At 43.4% G+C, this 25,062-nt stretch overlaps 2 long non-coding RNA genes across 2 annotated transcripts in view; one reads left to right on the top strand and one right to left on the bottom strand.

Moving 5' to 3' along the window:
- Nucleotides 1–9,881: 9,881 nt before the first annotated feature.
- On the bottom strand, nt 9,882–22,510 carry LOC309843315. Its single transcript, XR_014300056.1, has 3 exons — nt 22,344–22,510; nt 12,886–12,933; nt 9,882–10,143 (listed from the first exon to the last, which is right to left on the bottom strand). It is a non-coding gene; the product is annotated as an uncharacterized lncRNA (long non-coding RNA).
- A 79-nt stretch (nt 22,511–22,589) lies between these two features.
- The window catches only part of LOC309843316, a 28,408-nt gene continuing 25,935 nt past the window's right edge, over nt 22,590–25,062 (top strand). Inside the window, exons 1-2 of the long non-coding RNA XR_014300057.1 lie at nt 22,590–22,644; nt 23,092–23,337. This is a non-coding gene — a long non-coding RNA (uncharacterized lncRNA). The remainder of the gene's footprint in view (nt 22,645–23,091; nt 23,338–25,062) is intronic.

Raw genomic sequence — 25,062 nt, 5'->3', positions numbered from 1 at the left:
AGTTTGAGCTATTGGGAGCCAGTTGGAGCCTCTGACCGGACGCATGATAGAGACAGAGCTTCCAGAAGATCAACCAGGTAGAGATACCAAGGGTGGAGGGAGGGAAACCAGATAGGGGTCCCAGCAGCAGGCTCCACTGGAGATAAGGACCTGAGGTAGAGACACAGCAGTAAGTGAGGAAAACAAGGACATTTAAGTGTTATAGCTAAAGGGGTGGTTGGAGGGTGGGGATGCTGAGCAAGACAAAGAATCCGTTTGTTCTCATAGGCATTTGGTCTGGAGTCACGGCCGAAACTGATACGAAGCATTCATGTTTGCAAAGATAGTTTTAAAAATCCATTAGAGGATGTTTGGAACTGAAAATTAAGTGTGAGTTTTCACATGAACATCTTCAGTAGTCTTGCAGGCAGGAAGTGGGCAGATGGAGACCATCATGTGCTAGTAAATATTTGGTAACTGACAGGGGGTGCGGGAGAACCCTGATTGGTAGCATTTGTCAGTTTCCAGGCTGTAAAATTGTTCCACAATGGCAAATTTCAAGCAACCAACATGATGTCAGCTAGCTTGTGAAATTCCAGAAACTAGAGCAACTGGCTCTTGGGAGCCAGGAGGAGCTTGCCCTGGCACATTCCTGAATGGAGACCAAATGCCAGGAAATGGATGGAGCCACTAAAGGCAGCAAGAGGGTAAAGTCACTTCTTCCCACTGTTGTTCCGAGGACCCAGAAAAGCCCACTGGTAGCTTTGAGTGGCAAACACCGAGCATCATATAACTGCAGGTCTTCCCAAAGAATGGCAAATAGACATGGAATCTCTTCCCAGGCTCCCAATGCCAACGGGATCATCTCACATGAGAGAGGAGGAGCAGGAAGGAAAGTGTCTTATACTAAGAGGCAGGAGACTCATAGTCGTGCTCCATAATAGTCATGCGCTTATCTGCTCCGAACCTTGGTACCTTGCCTTTAAAATGAGGCCAGTACCTGTACTAATAGGCCCCAGTGGGATGTGTAGATCAGTAGCATGTAACATTTGTTAGAGCATTAGCCTGCAACAAAGATACTCCACGTATCCCCGCTTCCCACCTCAAGTTGATGCTGGTCCAAACCCCATGTCTGTCTAGCATGATCCATCCTTGCATCTGAGGTGTATCCGTGCAGGGCTGGGCCCTGGGAGCCATGTTTGTGCATCAGCCAGTGAGGGAGAATGGCCGCGGGAGAGAAGCTACACACAGGCATTTTCTATCTTGCTCTGATCCCTCCCAAGCTGCACTTCATGCCCTTGGATTCTAGTATTTTTCTGTTAATTTTTTTTTCTTTTGGCTTAAAATGGAGATTCTGTTACTTGTAGCTCAAAGAACCTGAGACATCTTAATTATCTTCCCTTTGAAATTCTTCTATAGACAAAAGACTGGGAATCTTGACCTTGGGCAAGCGACTGAGCCTCCGGGGGTCTTGATTTCTTGTTTATAAAATGGACAGATGAATGAGATGCAGGGAAGTGAATTCCAGCTCTGCTGTACAGCTCCATGCCATGTATCTCTATCCTAATACGGAGGATGTTACAGCAAAAAGTCCACCCTGTTTCATTAGCCACAAATGAGTTTGTTTTGAAGATCAGAGACCTTCATATTTGGACAGAGCTTAGTAACTCGCTGACCAGTCCTTTCTGGGTGCAAGACATAGGTGAGAGCCCAGTGAGCTCAGCCCAGGTGGTTGTAGGGGATCCTGGAACCGGTGGAGGAAGGTGGAGGGCTGCTGGCTACTGGCCCTGACATGGAAAAGGCTGACGCTGTAGGTGGGCAAGATTTGTATAAATATGTTTGCAGCCATGCAGGAATCGTAGGGTTCCTGACCCTGATATCAGATGGGGCTGATCAGGGCCAGTTACTTGCATCGAGAAGGGGAGAGTGGGGAGAGATGACCCTTCAGATCGGGCATCAGCTACTGGAATATCACGCGGTGCCCCTCCCCTCAGCCCCCCTCCCTGCCCCGGAGATAGCTTGTGCCCCCAGGAGAAACTTACGGGATTATCTTTAAAAGTTAGTTTTTTACTCTTATAATAAAAAAATAATTGTTATGGAAGATGTGTTTATGTATAAGTTTTAAAGAAGAAAATGGGGGTACCTGGGTGGCTCAGTCAGTTACATAGCTGACTCTTAATTTCAGCTCAGGTCCTGATGATGGCGGGGTCCTGGGCCCCAGCTCCACACTCAGAGGGGAGTCTGTTTGAGATTCTCAACCTCTTCCTCTGCCCCTCCCCATGCTCTGACACCTGCACTCACTTTAAATACATACATACATACATACATACAATTAAAAAAAAAAAAGGAAATGAAACAATTTGCTTTTCAAAGACCCAGGGATGACTTCAGCACTAACTGGCTTTGTATCCCTCTAACTTTGCATGCGGCCGGCTGTGATGTTCCGCGCAGTCTTAGAAACTGTGTATCTGAGAAATTCCTTGCACAGTCTCCCATCCAAGTACTAACCAGGCCCGACCCTGCTTAGCTTCCGAGATCAGACGAGATCGGGCGCGTTCAGGGTGGTATGGCCCTAGACGCCTGCCTTCCTTGCACAGTCTTAGAAACTGTGTATCTGAGAAATTCCTCATTGAAGATTTTAATTAGGAATGTATACAAATGGTTTCAGATCCAACCACACCGAAGAAGACTGTAGAGTGAAAACTGAGAGTCACGTGCCCCCTCCCCCCATAGTTCTGTTTAGAATTCATTTGGGGGTTAGCTCCACGTTTCTAAACCAGATGCTCTTTATTATTTAGCAACCTCAGTGCTTTCTGTTGACCTCCTACTGTAATAGATGAGGATCAGGGCACTGCTATCCGGCTCCTATCTCCTCCCCCACTCTTCTAAATATAGCGAGGTCCCCATTCCCAGAGCTTCCCGGTCCCTGCAACTTCAAAGAAAACAGTTAACCCCCATTTCCTGTTCAGTCAACTAAAGATAGTATCTCTTTTCTCTTTGCTTTGTAAGGTAAGGACAGGGTACTCCCTCCTACCTTTCCTTCCACCTCCCAACCTCGGTCAGACTCTTCTATGCTTACACATTTTATTCAGAAATCACTATGCTGTTTACGCTTGTCTAAGGTGGAGTCTAAGAGTTGGAAACCAGAAAATGATGTTTATTCCATGTCCGCTATGGAAATACAGTTCACGGCAGATCAAAGCAGTAACCAAGTTTATGCTTCTTGATAGGGCCAATGTCCCATCCTCAGAAAAGAACGTTTTGGGAACAAATGTATTTATTTATTTATTTATTTTTACATTCCACCGATTTTCTTCATCTGATCCTCACACCATGTTTCCCCGGGCTTTCGTTCATGCGATTTTTCTACTGGTTCTCTCTCCTTTCCACCTCCTCTCCAAAAAGAAGGCAAAACAAAAAACAAAGCTGGAACCTTCTCCCTGCAGCCCTCTGTCATTGTGAATCTTCATGTTCTTGGCTCCCTCGGTCTGTAGGTGGTTTCCCTTCACAGCTCTCAGTGAATAGGTCACCTTTCTTAGGAACCCCGGAGCTGCCGCCTCCTTCATTTCCTTTCTCCTTTTGCTGGTGTGTGTCCTTAGGTAACTCCCTGGGGTAAACTGTGCCAGAGGTAAAATTAAGAATACTTTCATGGGGTGCCTGGGCAGCTCAATGGGTTAAAGCCTCTGCCTTCGGCTCAGGTCATGATCCCAGGGTCCTGGGATTGAGCCCCCCGTCGGGCTCTCTGCTCAAAGGGGAGCCTGCTTCCCACCTCCTCTCTCTGCCTCCCTCTCTGCCTACTTGTGATCTCTGTCAAATGAAGAATACTTAACATACCACAAATGACTTTACTCTGCTTTTCCCTTGCTTCCTGAATTGCCTACGTATACAATTCTGAGTTCGATATCAAATCCCTCAGAGTGGACTTGGTTTTTCTCTCTCTGGAATTTTCTAGCATCTGTTCCTTTTTCCTGGTGTTCTGACAGTTTCTAGTGATTATGGCCATGGATGGATAGTTTTCCGTTTCTTTGTGCTGGGCATGCACTGGGCCCGGGCAACCAAAGACATGCCCTTCATCATTTTAGAAAGTTATTTACTATTTTTATATTTATTTTTACTTTCTTTTCTCTTTGTGGAATTCCTGTTATTTAGATCTCAAACCTCTAGATCACCCTTTTCTCTCCTTCGTCTTCTGCCATGTTTTGCATTTATTTTAAAATCTTAAAATCTGTACGTGGGAGATTTCTCCAACTTCATCGTGTAACCCTATTATTATTATTAGCGGCATTTTTGTCAAATATATTTTGAATTTTGTTTTTTAAGGAGGCTCTGTGCCCAGTGTGGCGCCCAATGTAGGGCTTGAACTCATGGCCTTGAGATCAAGACCTTATTTGAGACCAAGTGTTGGATGCTTTACTGACTGAGCCACCCAGGCATCCCAAACATATATTGAATTTTAAAGAACTCTGTTCTTGGATTATTTCTTTTTCATAACACCTTTTCTTGTTTTATCACTGTGACATTTTCCCAGTTGTCTTTGAAGTTTTCAGAAGTTTTTGTCTAATCCTCTTCTGTTCTATGAATGATCTCTTATTTCCTCTACAATCATGGCCTGCCTTTTTTTCTTAATTTTTTTCTATTGCCGACTTTCCTCCCATGTCTATTTGCTCTTGGATTTTCATTCCTATTTAAGATTGGGGCAGTCAGGAGGCTGATGGGAAGTTTGAAGAGCCAAGGCACACTTGGTGCACTCCCAGGTTTCTCTCTAGAGAAAGCTGGCAGGAAGACAGGTTGTTGCTGTTGTTGTCCTTGTTAGGAATTCCAGAAGGGAGGAATGCAGAAGGACTCTGGACTCTGCATTCTGGACTTCCAAACTCACCATTGGCTGCCCTCGTTCTCCCCAGGCAGCCTGTACGATTCATTCAGAAGGAGGCCTTCAGTGTTTGACAGAGAGAAATTGACAGGCCCCCGGCTGCTGTGTGAGTGACATCTAGGGGTCTTCAGCCCCATCTGCCATGTCTGCTTTCTGGAATCCTTTTCATTTGCAGGCTGAGGTGCCTCTCAGTGTCTGTGGACAGATTGTGCCCTCACTGGGTGCAGTCCAGTCCCCTGGCTGTATTGTCCATATTCACCTGACCCTTGCTGTGTCCAACAGATTTGTTGAAATCTCTGAGTGTTGATGGCCCCTGCTCTTGTTTTCTTTTTTATTGTGGTCTATGCCATTTTACCCTGTGTATTGTTATTTTAACGGTGGAGTCTAAGAAGGCAAAGATGTATGCTAAGTCTCTAACCTGAGCTGGAAGGCTCAAATATCCCTTTAAATCACCATGTGGTACTCCGTAACATGGTTGCGCGGTAGACTGGAGCAAATGTAGAGACAGGTAGCTAAATCTTCATGTGCATCGGTGATTACTTATGCCATGCCGAGGTATTTTCTCAAGAAAAACGGAAACATTCCCAAGCAAAGACTTGTACAGAAGTGTTCATAACATCTTGTTGCTGTACAAAAGGGCTCAAAACTAGAAACAACCCAGATGTCCAACTGATGAATAGATAAGCAAATTGCTATGTACTTCTACATATGGAGACACTTTCTTGGGCTTTATTTCTCAGTAAAAGGTTCATGGCATAACATTTCAGCAGCCTGTGGCTCTGCAGTCACACCTGTTCCTTCCCCTGACAGAGCCATGGGCTGCTTAAATTTTATGCCATGAGCTTTCTTCTAAAAAATAGAACCTAAGAAAATGTCTGAAAGGGTTACATGGGAGATGGGTACATGTAAATTGGTACAAAATCATCCTCTGGAGAGTGGTTGGAAAAATGCAGCTTCCCAGGCCCCCCTCGAAGAAAGTCAGACATAGAGAGTAGTATGAGAAGGTATACATAAATAAAATAAAATTTTTAAAATTTTATTAAAAATGCTTTTTAAATTTGTATAAAAAATTTGTTTATAGAAAATGGTCTTTAAACTTGAAAATGATTTGGACTGGCACTACGACATGGAAGGGTTACAACACCTTCCTCAGTCTGACTGTGGGGTTGAACTGGGACTCAGAGTGTGTGTTCCCTTCCACTACTTGTCTCAGTGGGTTCTGTCTCAGCCTTGGAAATCTGGAAGAAAAACACCTTTTCCTTTTGAAATATAAAACATGACTTCTGGTGCTTTAGGAGGTCCCGAATGGGCCTTGGATCTCTTTCTTTACTCTTCTAGGGGTGTCTCTGGCTAATAGTTTCTTTTTTTGAACCTGATCCAGTTATCTTTTACCGTGTGAAAAAACACCCAAATCTTAATGACTTAAAACAATAACGTGAATTTATCTTGCTAAGAATCTGCCATTTGGGCCTGTCTGAGCAGGGTTGGTGCATCTCTGTTCTACATGGTTTCAGCTGGGCTGCTCAATTTAGAGTGGAGGACCCACTTCAGAGACGGCTTGCTCATGCTGTGAGTTGGAGCTGGCTTTGGTGTGGGGCCCAGATGCATGTGTGGGCTGGGTGCTCTGGTTCCCTTCGACATGGGCTTCTGTAGGTTGCTTGGGCTCCCTCCTAGCATGGAGGCAGGGTGACAGAGTGAGCATCTCCAGAGAGCAAGGCAGACCTGCGTGGCATTTTTTATGACCTAGCTTCAGAAGTCCCCTAGTATCCCTCTGCCATCCTATCGCTTCAGGATGTCATGCTGTCCTCCTCAGGTTCAGAAGGAAAGTAGCCCCACCACCCGAAGGAGTGTTAAGATTGCATAGTAAAAATAGCTTGGGGATGGCAGATACTGTTGCGTCTGTCTTTGAAAAATCTAGCAAATGGACTCTGACCTATTTTTGTTGTTTATAGGTTTTCCTGATGAATATTAGTAATTAATTATCATTGGTTCTAGTCTACCTCACTTCATCCTCTTTGCAAACCTGTGAGATAGTTTTATACCTCTTCACATATCCAGATGCCTCTCATACACATGTTTGGTTTAGCGGGTGTATTATTTTGGAAATTGTGAATTTTTACCCAAGTGTCTGAATTTCTGGCTTGTCTTCATAACCAGGAGATTGACTACATCTAGGGCAAGCTCTCCTCATCTCAGCAAGAGGCTGAGGTGGAGTGGTGGTGGCAGCCTCAGTAAAAGGCTTGTCCTCAGTCTATTTGCTATAGTCCCCACCACTCCCTATCACCCTTCACTCATTACATTTTATGTCTCACAAGCATTTTAAGACTTTGAGGCTTTCTGCTAAAAAAACAAACAAACAAAAAAACCAAACAAACCAACCTTAGGGGTACCTGGATGGTTTAGTTAAGCATCTAACTCTTTTTTTTTTTTTTTTTTTTACATTTTATTTATTTATTTGACAAGAAGAGAGGGAACACAAGCATGGGGAGTCGGAGAGAGAGAAGCAGGCTTCCCACTGAGCAGGGAGCTTGATGCAGGACTCGATCCCAGGATCTTGGGATCATGAACTGAGTGGAAGGCAGACGCTTAACAACAAGACACACAGGGCTGCCAAGCATCTAACTCTTGATTTCCGCTCAGGTCATGATCTCAGGGTCATGGGATTGAGCCTTAAGCTTGGCTCTGCTGTGGGCCTCCGTGCTCAGCTCTGAGTCTGCTTGAGAGATTCTCCCTCTCCCTTTCCCCCTGTCTCTTCCTGCTTCCCTGGCAGTTCTCTTTCTCTCTAAAATACATAAATAAATATTTTTTTTTTTTTTTAAAAAGGACCCAGATTCTACCATAGAAAAATAACAAATAATAGTGATATCTTTTCCTTTTTGAAATTTTCAAAGCACTTTTTATAGAAAGCTACCTTTTGGCCTTGTTTTCTTTTAAAATCTGCTCTCTCTTTGGTAGAGATCAATAGGTCACTGTTGCTTGTTCGAAGGGCTGCTTCAGCTGTCTGCTCATTTGAAGAACAGGAATGAATGATGTGCCCCAGTTTTCACAGTGATCCTGCTGCTGAGTTCTAGAGTCACCTGCCACACACACACACACACACACACACACACACACACACACCCCAGACTGGCCCTTCCAGGAATCCTCCCCACCCCCCAACCCCCATGGAGCAGACTTCCTCTTGAGAGCTCGCGTTTGCTATCTTCACTGCCTGACAACCTCCCGATCCACATAACATGGAATTCTCAGTAGGAGCAGGAGAAGCTCATGTGGGGAGCGTCACTGTTGGCTTGTGCCCCCACCATGATCTTGTGGAGAGCCAAGTCTGCACAAAGACCTTCTCTTCGGAAGATAAGTATCCAGTGTTCACAGCCCTGTTCAGGATCAGTTCTGAATATTCCTAATGGCTCAGAGGCACAGTGTTCACTTTGTCCTTTCAAGGGTTCTTGGTTTTGTTTCCAAAATGTCAACAGATAACTCTAAGTGTTGATTCAACAACCAGAAGAGCATAGCCCAAGGAGATCCCTCACTGCGCAGCTTCTGTCTAGCCCCTCAGGACGCACAGGACCTGCACGGAGAGGGCAGCAGGCAGGAGGGGCCTGGTGTGCCCGCTTCTTGCCCTTGGAGCTTCTCCTTCAGCTCTTTCATGCCCCCACAGAACTGCTCACCGTCTACACAGCAGGTGCTTAGGAATAGGAGAGGTCTGTGGTCTCACTCAGGCATGAGGGTAGACTCGGTCGCCAGGCTGGAACGTTCTATGGCAGGCAGTCCCCCACATGCCCCTGCTCAGTCACATTCCCCAACCTCTCCCATTAGTCTGGGCTCCTTTTGTGTTCTCATTCTTGTTGTTTGTTAGAGTTTTTACCATCTATTCGAGATATCTGTTGCTGCTTACCTCAAAGATTAGTGGCATACAACAGGAACAAACCCCACCCCCCCCAGCCTCCAATCTGTAATTTGGGCAGGACGCTATAGGGAAAGCTCCTCTCTGCTTCACATAGCATCAGCTGGACCTGCTTGATGGAGGGCTCTTGGATCTACTTCCAAGTGACTCACCAGCTCACTGCTGGAACTGGGCTGAGGCCTGGGGTTTTAGTTTTCTCCACATGGCCCTCTCCATGTGGCCCAGGCTTCCTTGCAACATGGTGGCTGAGTCCCAAGGGTGAGCATCCCAGGAGACAAAACCAGACCTAGGCTCAGAAGTTACATAGTGTCTCTTGGTTGAAGTAGTCACAAATTCCCACCTGAGTTTGAGGGGAGGGGACACTGACTATGCCTCCTGCGGGAGGAGTGGCAGGGTTCTATAAGAACAGATGGAACCAGACATCTTGTTGTGGCCATGTCTGGGAAGTATAATCTACCACAGCATCTGTATAGGTGTCCCTAGATAATATACTATTCAACTTCATGTGTTTTATTTTTTGTCAAAGAAGATTTTTGGGGAAGATTTTATTCTTTTGTCAGAGAGCATTTGTCAGAGAGAAAGAGATGGCATAAGCAGGGGAGCAGCAGACAGAGGGAGAGGGAGAAGCAGGCTCCTCACTAGCAGGGACCCCCCATGTGGGACTCATGACCTGAGCCAAGGCAGCCACTTAACCAACAGAGCCACCCAGGTATCCCATCAATTTCATGTGTTTTAAATTTTATAGAAATGTTCATATTGAATCTATTCTTCTACAACTTTATTCCCCCCAACATTTATGGGAGTAATTTTTGTTGTTGGCAGACGTTCATTCATGTTTAGAACTAGGTGATGTTTCGGTCAAGCCAGTCTCAGCTAACACAATGCACTGATGTCTGGAGTCCTGAACAGTGAGCCTGAGTCATTGCAGGATCCTACTGGGTGGTGGTCGGGGCGGGGGTGGGGGGGCATGGCAGGACAGGCCCATTTTCAGATCACATGAAATAAAATTCGTAAAAGGATTCTGTAAATGTGAGGGATGTTGTTGTTCAGCAAATAAGGGTTAAGTGATAGTCCCTGAAGTTTCAATATAATTTATTCATCTTTGTATGTTTAATAATGTATGCGTGATTCATTGTCTTTATACAAACATGTTCTATTAACTAGAATGCTCTCATTTCTGACCAGTGCAGTACATTTTTAAACCAAGTGAAATCACCCATAAAGCCTGTTGACCCCACCCTGAAAAGGGAGTTCTGAGCTGCCCAGCCATTTCTAGGGAAAAATCCTGTCTCCTCCGCCATTTTGTTTTTGCTTCTGCTGCTTCCTGTTGGCCCATCTTTATTTTCTTTTCCAGTTTCTGTGCTTGGGACCACTTAATTGCTGTGGGTGGCTGAGTAGAAAATAGATACAGGTCATTGCATTGGAAGAAGCCAGGGAGTTTTAAGAGATTCATCAGCTAGATTTTCACATTCTCTGAGGTGGTTGGAAGTGCTGGAGTGGTTGGGCACAGTAGGAGCCAATTTCTCAATAACCGTTATGGGGGACCCAGAATTTGACAGGGGGATCGATGAGGAAAAGCAGAGGGGAGAAAAGGCATGAGAATCAGCAGATGTTTTTATGAAGGAGGGGACAAGCAAAGCACCAGGAGAGCTAGGATGGCTGGTCCTCTTGGGGTCCCCCAGATGTGGTGGAATGCTCAGGCTTCCCTGGAGAAGATGGTGAAGGGAGGCTGGTAGGGGTCCTCCCAGAGATGCAGAGGAGCACTGTGGGGACAGTCTTGGGTGTGGGCCCCAGGGGACTTTCAGGGAAGGGGTCGGGGGGAGTTCAGGAGCAATGGGGACCAGAGGTTAGTGGGTAGGATGGTGAAAACAGTGTGGAGCTGAGAGCAGAGGAGGCATTACCCTGAGGGGTTTGCCTTTTGGGTGGAGACCAAGGGCAACAGGAACCTGCATCACCGTCACCGCTAGGATGAGTTGGCCTCAATTCTGAATGAGATGCTGGGGTAGGGTTGTTCCTGCCCTGGGGCTAAGGGAGGAGGAAGAGGGGCCTGCATTGAGAAGCCTGGTGGCACTGTGGGTGTGGGGTAGGTGGAAACTGTAGCTGCCACACACCATTGCCTTGGTGTAAAAAGCTTCAGTGAAGTGCATGTATGGGCAATGGGAGGTTTGTCCTCCTTTCTGGGACGACTTAAATACTAGCAGTTACTTAACAGTGCTGAAGGAAGAGGCTCAGGTTTCCAATGACATTCTGTTGGCATGACTAATCCAATCCCAGAAACACCCTAGTCTGTTCAGCTCGCCTTTGTCAACAGGTTCCTCTCCGAGAGGGGCCTGCTCTGAGCCCTGTACCCACACAGCCCTTCCTCTCACTTGCTCTCCTCTTACTCTGATTGATCTGTGTCATTCCACGTCTATCTCCACCCCTCCCCACCCCCCACTGACACATTCTGTATTTATCAGTTAACTGTCATCCCTACTAGGATGTAAGCCCCAGGAGGTCAGGAGCTTCCTTTTGTTCTTTGCCTTATTCCCCTGAGCCTAGAGCAGTGCCTGACACCAGCAGGGTGCAGAAAATATTTGTGAACAGATGCATGAATGCCTGGGGTGACGAAGGGGGAGAGCACAGCACACTTGTCTACAGGCACATGTGTGGCCCTCGGGAACCTGATCTCTCAGTTGTTGCTACAATGCCTCTGTTAACCGCCACCACGCCTCCAAAAAAAAGTGAATCGCCCAAAAGTTGTGGGCCCACAGGGTCTCTCTCAAAGTTTTATACAATTAAATCTGATTGCTGGAAACTCTGCTATTTGCCTTAACCACTCCCTTCCCCCATCTTGCCCTTCCTCCTAACCTGCTTTCTCGGATGTTGGCCAAGATATCAGAACCTAGGGTCTGAGTCAGAAAATTGGGACCCTACCATGATTCCATACCAAGGCTGGAAGTTTTTTTTATTAAAAAGACATTCAGAGTTTGTGGGAGGATTGATAATTAATGCGATTATATGAGAGTAGGATATGGACAATAGGGGAAGAGCCACTTTCAGAAAAGCTTCCCTTGAGGAATGATAGCTGAGTGTAAGCTGAGCAATGGGAAGGATTTAGCTGGACAAAGAAGGGTTGGGGAAAAGAATATATCAGGGAATGTTCCTGAGACTTGAGGAATGGGGCTTGCTTGAGGAACCAGAAGGCCCAGGTGGCTGGAAACCAGACAGGAACAGGGAAAAGAGGTTAAGGTTGTGACCAGAGACAACCAAGTTGGAGTCCCAGCTCCAACACCATAAGCTGTGTGTCCCTGGGCAAGCCAATTAGCCCATTTGAGGATCTGTTTCTTTATTGGGAAAGAGAGTTGTAGTATCTAGGCTGGCTTAGCCATGTGGATGGCTAAGATGCTCAGGAAAGTGCGTGCCTCACAGCACCATTCATTGTATTTACATCTTATCCTAACCAGTAGCAGTGCAGTGTCCAGCCCCAGTGGGGGTCCAACAGATGTGTGGATTAACTGTAGCCCCTCGAGGCTCTGTCCCCAGCCAACCACCTCTTTGCCACCAAGAAACCCACTCTGCTTGCTAGAGGCGGAGTCATACCAGGCAGGTTGACCCACTGGAACTTGTCCCCACTGCAGCCACCTGAGGTGGTGTTTGAGGTAAGCTCTTGCAGTAACTGTGAAACTGGATGGATGGGTCAAACCAAGAGCTTGAGCCCTGCTCTGGGTGCACAGTGAGGGTGGAGAGATACCAGGGGGCCTCGATTTCTGGAGGTGAGAGCTGTCCCAGAACCCAGGTGAATCTAGCCTCCCCAGAGTTCTGGTGGCTTCATGGTTTTTTCCTCATGGTTTAACCTGGGCTAAGATCAATAAGCTCATAATCACCAGTCATTTATGGGTCTCCTGGCAACAGCAGCATTACTTTTCCCCTGAACCTTTCCTAAGACAAAAATTCAGTCTACAGAAAGCCTTCAAGTTTTTTGTAGGTTCATAAAACAATGAACACGTATAGCCCTCCACATAGATTCATTAATTGTTAATATTTTGTGACATTTGTGCACACATTCTCTGATTTCTTTTGGCTGAGTAATTTCTTTTGTTGACAGCAAGTTGCAGATATGTTGACTTGCCCTAAAATCAGTGTGTATTACCTGAGAATGAAGATATTCCATCATATCACCGCCACTCCATTATCACACCTAGGGAAATCAAGAATCCAATAGCATCATCTTATACACAGTTCATACTGAAATTTTGTACTTGTTCCCCAAATGTCTTTTATAGTTATTTTTCACCCCAAATATAATTAAGGTATATACATTATATTGGATAGTTCTGTCTCTCAAGTCCATTTTAACCTAATATAGTTCCTTACTCTTGTTTTTCATGACATTGAATTTTTTCTCTCCTTGGATATCTCACATTCAAGATCTGTCTGATTGTGTTCTCCTAAGTAGATTCTAGCCAGCCATTATTTTTTAAAAAATTATTTGGTTCATGAAAAATAATAGTAATATGTGCACAATGAAACAACTTTAGGACTTTAGAAAGATGCAAAATTTAAAATTCTCCATTTCCTTCTCCCTGCCAGGCCGTCCCCTAAAAATACACATTGGAATCTGTTACCAGTGTATTCCTCTAGAAAACTAAGGTGCCTTTACTTGCATGTATAATGACATATAGATCTGTTTTTGCATCACCTAACTCCTTTTCAGGTTTATACCCATATGATTGTATTCTAGCCATTATTTTTCACCTTGCTTTGTTACTTTATTTTAAAGGATGTGCTACGATAATATATCCAGATTGTTTTTCTTCTGAACATGTGTGTAGTTTTCCATTATCTGGATGTTCCATGATTTGATCCATCTTCTAGTGATGGATATTTGAGTTATTACCAGGTTTTCTTTTTTCCACCACTATCATAAATTATGTTGTAATAAACATCCTTGAACATATTTATGGTGTATTTTTTGGTGATTTGGTAAACTCATACAGGTGAAGTTGCTGGTCCAAAGGTTGTTTTCATTTAAAACTTCAACAGCTTTATGGCTCCATCTGCTTTCAGGGTGCTCAGGGGAAGCTGGGTCATCATACTGGACACAGAATCCTTTCTGAGTTGCATCCAGCCAACCAAGATTATTACTAAAAAACACTAACCATCATTGAAGTTTTTGGAGAGTTGTAATCTTTTTGCTGGTGGAGGGTCTTGCCTCAATGTTGATGGCTGCTGACTGACCAGGGCAGTGGGTGCTGGAGGCTGGTGTGGCTGTGACAATTTCTTAGACTATGACAACAATGAAGTTGGCCACATCGATTAAATCTTCCTTTCATGAACGATTTCTCTGTAGCATGTGATGCTGTTTGATAACATTTTACCCACAGTAGAACTTCATTCACAATTGAAGTCTGTCCTCTCAAACCCTGCTGCTGCTTTATCAACTAAGTGTGTGTCATATTCTAAATCCTCTGTTGTCATTTCAACTGTCTTCACAGCATCTTCACCAGGAGTAGAGTCCATCTTTAAGTACCACTGTCCTTGCTCATGCACCAGAAGCAACTCCTCATCCATGAAAGTTTTACCATGAGATAGCGCATTCAGATATAATAATAATGAAAAAATTGGAAATATTGTGAGAAAGATCAAAATGTGACACAGAGACATGAAGTGAGCAAATGTTGTCGGAAAAAATGGTGCCAACTGGGCGCCTGGGTGGCTCAGTGGGTTAAGCCGCTGCCTTCGGCTCAGGTCATGATCTCAGGGTCCTGGGATCAAGGTCCGCATCGGGCTCTCTGCTCAGCAGAGAGCCTGCTTCCCTCTCTCTCTCTGCCTTCCTCTCCATCTACTTGTGATTTCTCTCTGTCAAATAAATAAATAAAATCTTTATTAAAAAAATGGTGCCAACAGACTTGTTTGATTCAACTTGTTAAAAAAAAAAGGCAGTATCTGTGAAGCACAATAAAGCAAAGTTCAATAAAATAATAAAATGAGGCACAACAGTATCTTTAGTTGGTGGCTAATCACACACACAGGAATTATTTCAAGAGACTTTTAACCGAGTAAGTTGTAATACACCCTAGTGGGAGATATCCTAAGGCAAAAAGAACTTGAAAAATCTTAGGGTTTTCAATATTCATGTTGTTAGTAAGAATATTGATATTACTATTTTGAAACTTAGCTGTATATTACAGAATAAATCCAATAAGTAATTATGTTAATGTTAATAGAAACCAAGAGTTTTATGATAAGAGATGAGATATATAGAATAAAAAAATTCATAAACATTCTATAATCCTAAATTTGAATGGAAAATATTAGTGTAAACCTATGATACATTTTGTTATTTTGAAAAGTTTATTTTAAGGAGCTAAAAAAGAACAAACAAAGCTCAAAGCTGGTAGAGGGGAGGAAAAAATAAAGATTAGACAAGAAGTAAATGAAAGAGACAAAAAAATAGAAACGATCAATGAAGCCAGGAGCTGTTACTTTGAAAAGATAAATAAAACTGATAAAACTTTAACCAGACTCCTCAAACACACACACAAAAAAGAGGACTCAAAATGAGAACAAAGGAGGAGAAATAACAGCTGACACCAGAAAAATACAAAGGATTATAAAAGAATACTATGAAAAACTATATGCTAGCAAACTGGACAACCTAGAAGAAATGGATAAATTCCTAGAAGTGTATAACTTCCCAAAACTGAATCAGGAAGAAAATTTGAACAGACCTATTACCAGCAATGAATTTGAACCAGAAATCAAAATCCCAACACACAGAAGTCCCAAACAAGATGGCTTCACAGGTGAATTCTACCAAGCACTTAAAGAAGCGTCAATACCTATTCTTCTTAAACTATTCAAAAAAATAGAAAAGGAAGGAAAGCTTCCAAAGTCATTCTATGAGGCCTGTATTACCCCGATACCAAAACCAGAAACTACAAACAAAACAAAACAAAACAAACTATAAGCCAATATTCCTCATGAACACAGACGTAAAAATCCTCAACAAAATATTGGTAAACTGAATCCAATAATAAATTTTTAAAAATCACTTACAACAATCAAGTGGGATTTATTCCAGAGCTACAAGGGTGATATGAGATTTACAAATCAACCAACAAGATACATCTCATTAATAAGACGGGGCACCTGGGTGACGCAGTGGGTTGGAGCCTCTGCCTTCAGCTTGGGTCATGATCCCAGGATCCTGGGATTGCACCGCGCATCAGGCTCTCTGCTCAGTGGGGAGCCTGCTTCCTCCTCTCTCTCTCTCTCTCTGCCTGCCTCTCTGCCTACTTGTGATCTCTGTCAAATAGATGAATAAAATCTTTTTTAAAAAAAGATACATCTTATTAATAAGAGAAAGGAGAAAAACTACATGATTATCTCAATAGAAACCGAAAAAGATCTGATGAAGTACAACATTCATGATAAAAACTTTCAACAAAGTAGGTTTAGAGGGAACATACCTTAAAATAATAACCATAATAAAGTCCATATATGAAGAATCCATCATACTCAATGGTGAAAAACTGATAACTTTTCCCCTGAGATTAGGAATAAGACAAGGATGTCCACTCCCACTACTTTTATTCAACACAGTACTAGAAGTCAATCTGTAGCCATCATAAAGGAAAAAGGAATAAAAGGCATCCAAATTGGTAAGGAAGAAGTAAATCTTTCATTATTGGCAGATGACAAGATACTAAATATAGAAAACACTAAACACTCCACCAAAAACATTACTAAGACTAATAAATGAATTCAGTGAAGTTGCAGGATACAAAACTAATATGCAGAAATCTGTTGCATTTCTCTATGTACATAATGAAGTAGTGGAAAGAGAAATTCAGAAAATAATCTCATTTATAATTGCACCAAAAAGAGTAAAATACCTGGGAATAAACTTAACCAAGGAGGTGAAAGGTCTGTAGTTTGAAAACTATAAAACACTGATGAAAGAAATGCAAGATGACACAAATGACAAGACATTCTATTCCATACTCATGGATTAGGAGAACAAATATTGTTAAAATGTCCATATTGGGGCACCTGGGTGGCCCAGTGGGTTGAGGCTCTGCGTTCTGCTTGAGTCATGATCTCGGGGTCCTGGGATGAAGCCCCACATTGAGCTCTCTGCTCAGTGGAGAGCCTGCTTCCCCCTGTCCCTCTGCCTGCCTCTCTGCCTACTTATGATCTCTCTCTCTCTGTTAAATAAATAAAATCTTAAAAATAAAGTAAAATAAAATGTCCATACTACCCAATGCAATATACGGATTTAATGCAATCCCTATCAAAATACCAAGAACATTTTTCACAGAGTTAGAACAAATAATCCTAAAATTTGCATGGAGCTATTCCCAATAGCTAAAGCAATCTTTAGAAAGAAGAAAAAAGCTGGAAGTATCACAATTCCAGATTTCAAGATATACTACAAAGCTATAGTAATCAAAAAAGAATGGTACTAGCACAAAAATAGACATGCAAATCAATGGAACAGAATAGAGAGCACAGAAATAAACCCACACTTGCATGGTCAATTATTCTATGACAAAGGGGGCAAGAGCACACACTGGGGAAAAGACAGTCTCTTCAACAAATGGTGTTGGGAAAACAGTACAGCCACATGCAAAAGAATAAAACTGGAGGGCGCCTGGGTGGCTCAGTCGTTAAGTGTCTGCTTTCGGCTCAGGTCATGATTCCAGGGTCCTAGGATCAAGCCCCGCATCAGGCTCCCTGCTCAGCAGAAGGCCTGCTTCTCCCTCTGCCTGCTGCTCCCCCTACTTGTGTGTGTGCGCTCTCTCTCTCTCTCTTTAAAAAAAAAAAAAAAAAAGAATAAAACTGGATCACTTTATTATACCACATGCAAAAATAAGGTCAAAATGGGTTGAAGATCTGAAACATAAAACTCCTAGAAGAAACTATAGGCAGTAATTTCTTTGACACTGGCTGCAGCAACATTTTCCTAGATATGTCTCCTGAGGCAATGGAAACTAAATAAAAAATCAACTATTAGGACTACAAATTTAAATACCTTTGTACAGTGAAGGAAACCATCAATAAGATGACAAGGCAGCCCAGTGAATGGGAGAAGATATTTGCAAATGATATATCTGATAAGTGTCCAAAATACATAACTTACACAGCTCAACACACACACACACACAAAAACCCACACACAAAAATAAAACAAACCCCAATAATCTGATTAAAAATGGGCAGAGGACCTGAATAGTCATCTTTTCAAAGAAGACATATGAATGGCCAACAGATACATGAAAACATGCTCAACATCACTAATCATTAGGGAAATGCAAATCAAAACCATGAGATACCATCTCACACCTGTCAGAATGGCTAGACTAAAAAAGACGAGTAACCAGTGTTGGATAGATGTAGAGAAAAAGGAATCCTCTGTGCCCTGTTGGTGGGAATGCAAACTGGTGCAGCCTCTATGGAAATAAGTATTGAGGTTGCTCCAAAAACTAAGATTAGGCGCCTGGGTGGCTCTGTGGGTTGGGCCTCTGCCTTCCGCTCAGGTCATGATCTTAGGGTCCTAGGATCAAGCCCCACATCAAGTTCTCTGCTCAGCAGGGAGCCTACTTCCCCCTCTCTCTTTGCCTGCCTCTCTGCCTACGTGATTTTTCTCTCTCTGTCAAATAGATAAATTAAATATATTTTTTAAAGATTTTATTTATTTATTTGACAGAGAGACACAGTGAGAGAGGGAACACAAGTAAGGGAAAGTGGGAAAGGGAGAAGCAGGCTTCCCACTGAGCAGGGAGACTAATGTGAGGCTTGATCCCAGGACCCTGGGATCATGACCCGAGCCGAAGGCAGACACTTAATGACTGAGCCACCCAGGAACCCCAAATTAAATATATATATATATATATATATATATATATATATATATATATTTTTTTTTTTTTTTTTTTTAAGATTTATTTATTTATTTGACAGACAGAGGTCACAAGTAGGCAGAGAGGCAGGCAGAGAGAGAGGAGGAAGCAGGCTCTCTGCTGAGCAGAGAGCCCGATGCGGGGCTCGATCCCAGGACCCCGGGATCATGACCTGAGCCGAAGGCAGAGGCTTTAACCCACTGAGCCACCCAGGCGCCCCAAATATATATATTTTTTAAATTAAGATTAGAAATACTGTAATATCCAGTAATGCCACTGACGGGTATTTACCCAGAGAAAATAAAAACACTAATTTGAGGGACGCCTGGGTGGCTCAGTTGGTTAAGCAGCTGCCTTCGGCTCAGGTCATGATCCCAGAGTCCTGGGATCGAGTCCCACATCGGGCTCCTTGCCCCACAGGGAGCCTGCCTCTCCCTCTGACTCTGCCTGCCACTCTGCCTGTGCTCTCTCTCTCTCTGACAAATAAATAAGTAAAATCTTAAAAAAAAAAAAAAACAAAAAAACCCCACTAATTCGAAAAGATATATACCCCCCCATGTTTATTGAAGCATTATAAGAGCCAAGATATGAAAGAAACACAAGTGTCCATCTATAGATGAATGGATAAAGAAGATGTGCTGTATATACAATGGAATATTACTCAGCCTTAAAAGAGAATGAGATCCTGTCATTTGCAACAACATGGATGGACCTAGAGTGTATAATGGTAAGTAAAATAGGTCAAACAGAGAAAGACAAATACCACATGATTTCACTCATGTGGAATTTAAGAAGCAAAACCAAGAAAAACAGATAAACAGGGGTAACTGGGTGGCTCAGTGGGTTAAGCCTCTGCCTTTGGCTTAGGTCATGATCTCAGGGTCCTGGGATCAAGCCCCGCATCAGGCTCTCTGCTCAGTGGGGAGCCTGCTTCCCCCTCTCTCTCTGCCTGCCTCTCTGTCTACTTATGATCTCTCTCTCTCTGTCAAATAAATAAATAAAATCTTAGGGGAAAAAAAGAGATAAATAAAAAAAACAGACTCAAGTACAGAAAACAAACTGATAGTTGTCAGAGGGAGGAAGGTGGAGGGATGGGTGAAATAGGTGAAGGGCATCAAGAATACATTTATTGTGATAAGCTGAGTAATATTACTGAGTAATGTATAGATTTGTTGAATCACTATATTATATACCTGAAACTAATATAACGCTAGGTTTATTATACTTCAATTAAAAATACATATTTTAAAAATTTAGTAAACATTTTATAATCTTAAATTTGGAAAAATATTAGTAGGAGGGCACCTGGGTGGCTCAGTCGTTGACTGTCTGCCTTTAGCTCAGGTCATGATCCCAGGGTCCTGGGATCGAGCCCCGCATTGGGCTCCTGCTTGGCAGGAGGCCTGCTTCTCCCTCTCTGCCTGCTGCTCCCGTTACTTGTGCTTGCTCTCTCTCTCCATCAAATAAAAAATATATATATTAGTATGAACTGATGATACATTTTCTTATTTTGAAAACTCTATTTCATAGTTCTGTTCCCTAAAAAGGCTCAGAAAAAAATGACCAATCAAATACAATGCATGCCGCTGGTGCAAGATCATAGTCTCTGAATAGTATTTCCCACTAAATGGAATCAGGGCTCCTTGGGGAAATGAGTGGTTCTAGTCAGAGGCAGGAATACACATGATGGGTCTGGAGCACCACATGTACCCGAAATTTCTGGGATCACGCCAAAAGGACTCAGAAGTCCACTTGTCAAAGCTTTCAGTGGTCACAAATGGGACAATTTAAACACGAATAAGAAAAACCAAAAAGGATCGAACACATGAGTCATGTTGAAAATTCACAAGTTCATAAGGATAGGAAAATAATGCCATCGTTCACCTATAGACGATGAAAAACCAACTCATTTTTTCAGAGAACAGTTGAGTAAAGAGAAAGAATTTACTTTTGCCACATAAGTTAAACTTCAAGGTAACCAAATAGTAGAAGAGGGGATGTTTCTTTTTACAAGAGTATCTAGAAGGAATGTCATCATTTTGCAAACCTTTAAAGAAATAATGGACAATGACAGTCATACTAGTTTCCTAGGGTGGCCACACTAGTACCACAAACTGGTACCACAAACTGGTGGCTTCAAACAGAAATCTCTTGGCTCACAGTTCTGGAGAAGTCCAAAATCAAGGTGTTGGCAGTACTACCTTCCCTCTGAAGGGAAGGGACCTTCTGTTCCTCTTTGAGCTTCTGGTGTTTTCTGGCAAACCTTGGCATTCCTTGGCTTGCAGATGCAACACTCCAATATCTACCTCTCTGGTTACATGGTTGTCTTCTTAAGTCTGTTTGTGTTCAAGTGTTCCTCCTCACAAGGGCTGGATTAGGGTGGGCCTCATTTTAACCTGATTATATACACAGGCATGGGGGTTAGTTCTCCAACATGTCTTTTAGGGGGACACAATTCAAACAATAATAATCCTCAAGAGCAGTTAGTATCACAGAAAGACACAAGACATTATATATTATTGCCAAAGAATTAGACTCTAATCAGACAAGTAGAGATCTAACTACCAATTTATAGGAAACTGAAAGGCAGAAGAGCATACTCAGAAATACCACAGGCATATAATCAGCAAAGTCTGGTACGTGGGAAATTCTGTAGGACAAATGACTTGGCTTCTTCAACAAATAGGTTGCAAGAACAAAACCGAGGGAGAGAAACTTGTAAATTAAAATGGACATAACAGACATAGCAACCCAATACAATGTATAGACTTTGAAAATTTGAATACTTAATTGATATTTAATGATATAAAGGGATTATTGATAATTTTTAAAAATTTTAAAAATGTTTAAAAAAGAATTGTTAATTTATTAGAACACATACCTTCAGCTAAGGTGACATGATGTTTAGAAGGTGGAAAAAAGGTGGGGGTTGTTTAGGTATGAAACAGGATTAACCATCTTATTTCATGAGACTTGGTGTTGGGTGCATGAGAGAGGGTTCATTGTACTGTCTTCTCTATCTGCTGAAATTTTCTAGTTTATAAAATTATCAAAATAAAAATCCACTATGTTCAATTAGTGTTTCTCAATTTGGGGCAGTATCAGAATCTGTCTCCTGAAGACACCTCTCTGCCCCAATCTCCCTGAGCTCTACTATTCAATATACTTTTATGGGATGTGGGTTTCTCTTTTCAAAATCACCCACTGCAGTTTGATTGCTAATGGACAAATTTTGTTTGTCAGAAGCTCCTGGCCAGGTGACAAAGATATTTTTCATTAGACAAGAAAGGAATTTTTAAAAACTTCTTTTATTATAAAACTACTTTTATTAGACCCCTGGGTGGCTCAGTCAGTTAAGTGTCTGACTCTTGGTTTTGGCTCAGGTCATGATCTCAGGGTTGTGAGAACAAGCCCGGAGTCAGACTCTGTGCTGGATGTGGAGCTGGCTTAAGATTCTCTCTCCCACTCCTTCTGCCCATCCTCTCCCTCCCCCTTCCAAAAATTTAAAAAGAAAGAAAGGAAGGAAGGAAGAAAGAATGAAAGGGAGGGAAGAAAATCCAAAAAGTGCCCCCAAAGTAAGATTACTCCTCTACCCCAATTCTTCTCCCCAGAGCCTCCATTGTTCCAAATTTCTTGTGAATCACTCTAGACATTTTTCTCAGCATAAACAAAAACACAATTTGGACCATATTGCAAATAATACCTGCAACTTGCTTTTTTGCCACCACCCAGCAGTATATCTTAGAAACCTTTTTACAGCAAACCTAGCAAACCTAGATTCTTTTCTTTTCCATTCCGCTATATGGAAACACAGTAGGGCCCCCAGTTTCAGTTCCCTGGGGTCACCTGCCATCTGGAAGGAAGCAGATGATCCTATGGCCCGAGGGTCACAGGTAGTGAACACTGCGTCACAATGCCTACATCCTTCACCTCACTTCATCGTCTGAGGTGGGTGTTTATCATCTCACATCATCACCAGAAGAACCGTAAGGCAGTACAATAAGGTATTTTGAGAGAGACCACCTTCACATAACATTTCTAAAAGTAAGCTATATACACTATACACTCTATCGGTATAATTGTTCTATTTTATTATTAATAAATAATTATTACTTCACTATTAATCTCTTGCCGGGCCTAATTTATAGACTCTATCACAGGTACGTATACCCATGTAGTATAAATCGGGTTTGGTACCAACCATGGTTTCCGGCATCCACGGGAGGTCTGGGAACACGTGCCCGGCACACGGGAGTGGGAGGGGCCTACAGCTCCAGAATTTATTTCAGTCGCCATTTGGCCGGTAGGTTTCCTCAGTTATTTCCTCTTACAGTTAACAGCGCAGTGCACCTTCTTGTACACACATAGAAAAGGAACCTTGTTGAAAATCTCTCTGTCCTAAAAAGCAAAACCCAAAAAGCCCCAAACCCTCCTTCATTCTTCCGGTTCAGGACAGGAAGCGGCCTGCGGCGCGAAGCAATCACAGCAAACCGCCCAGACCTGACTGACTCGCCCGCTGGTTCTCCAGCTACTGGGCAGCTAGAAGCTGCGCAGGAGGGCGCGTATGTGGCTCCTGAGGTGGGTGTGCAGCCGAGAGCGGACAGCCGAGAGGGGTTGAGGGTGGCCGAGCCCCTCCGAGCCAGCCGTGTGTGCTGCCCCAGGCGGGGACAGGGAAGGCGTCAGCATGGCGCCGTCAGGTACGCTCCGCGGGCTTGGGAGGAGGCTGGGGCTGAGCGGTGTGCGGCGCCTCACATTCACCTGGATGCCGCGCTGACTCTGCCAGTGATGTTAGAAGTTAAGGCACCAGAATGGTGTGGACCAGTAGCTGATGGTCAAGAGCAGCTCAGTGCCGAGCATCTCTGTGAAAGGTGGCGTGCTGGGTGGGTAAGCTGAGGAAGCTTTTATTTTAGTTTTTTCTTTTTTTCTTTTCCCTTCCTTCCTTCCTTTAAACATGGTTTGTGTTTAATCCTTTGGAAACCTCTGTCAGTGAGGCTTTTCTTTTCCACTGTGTGGGACCTCATGTGTGGGCATCTCTTGCCAGAAATCAGAATTTCCTGGCAAGTAAGAGAAGCAATTTGAGTAACCCAGACACAGACAAATACATCTCACTTCAACAGAGCTTTTCAGGTGTCACTGAAGATGTGTGAGAAACCAGATAGCCAGCTATAGAAAATTCTCTTGAAAAAAGTATTCTCTGGTCAATGGCTTTAGTGAAGCTCTTGCTGCCTGATCTCCTGAACTGGATAAGTTCAGGCCAGCGCTTCACGGAGGAAAGTTTTGTTAGACCACGGGGAAAGGATTTGGGAGAGGTCAAGGACTCGGTCCAGACTGTGTGGGGCTCTTCCAGCTTCGGGGCTCGGAGCAAAATGCACGGACTTGATCTGCTGCTTCTGAAAATGCTTGTGGTGCCTGGTATTTGAAAAGTAGGTGCAGGTTTGTTCGCATTGATCGTGTCCACCTGACGAGCATATTTTGGAATTACTCCTCATTGCTTTCAGGTCCCTTTATGAAATGGGGCCAATGAAAAGGTATTACTAGAGGAATGAGCATATGCTTTTTTTGAAGGGATCAATAAAATCCGTGCTTGTCTGACAGGTTTGATTTTCCGTAATGGCATTTGGCTTAAGAACAGAAAGAGCCTTGCACTTGAGAAACTTGAGGTCGGGATTCAAGTGCAGAACGAGGGGATGGCTTATAGGGAAAGAATTGGGTCCTGGGAAGGGGTGGGGTTCCTATGAGTTCACAGAGTGCATGCAGTATGAGCTGGTTAGAAGCAGAAGTCTGTTGTGTTTTTAGAAAGAAGGAAGGAAAGAAGGCATTGACATCAAGAGGAAAAGAGCTAATGGTGTGGCCTGCGTGGTGGGGGGATGGATAGACCTAGGACGCTGGTTAGTCTGGGCACAGGGCTCTGCATATAGTCTACTGCTCATATGTGGTACTGAGGGTCAGAGATGAGTGAGCAGGGCCCAGGGGAAACCAGTCACTGAAGAAATTCTGTCCAGAGACAGAAATGCATTAGATCCCAACTAAGAAGGACCCTGATTCTCTGGGCATTCATCTAGAGAAGTTTCTGTTTGCAGCTCCCTTCCCCGCCCCCACCCCCATGGGTGTCCTCTTTCCCATCACCTGTCCAGTCTCCCTGAACAGCTTTTACGTCCTGAACTAGTTCAGTCCCATAGAGGAGCTTTTGTTAAGCATTCATTCGCTTGTGAGAGTTTTTTTCACCCTATGAAATTCTTTCAGCCTTCTGACATTGTCAAGTGCCTCAGTGATTGGCTTTGAACAACTGTGACCTTCAGCTGCCTCGGGACATGTAACGCCATCCCTGTTGATCCTAGATTCAAACCGGGGGATCCTTTCAGTCAGCAGGAGGAAATACTAGAAAGGGATACGGGGTCCTCCCTTCCTGCCTCGGGGGGTCT

The sequence above is a fragment of the Mustela nivalis genome, assembly GCF_964662115.1.
Source record: "Mustela nivalis genome assembly, chromosome: 10".
Classification (NCBI taxonomy): domain Eukaryota; kingdom Metazoa; phylum Chordata; class Mammalia; order Carnivora; family Mustelidae; genus Mustela; species Mustela nivalis.
This window is presented reverse-complemented; position numbering and strand designations above follow the sequence as displayed.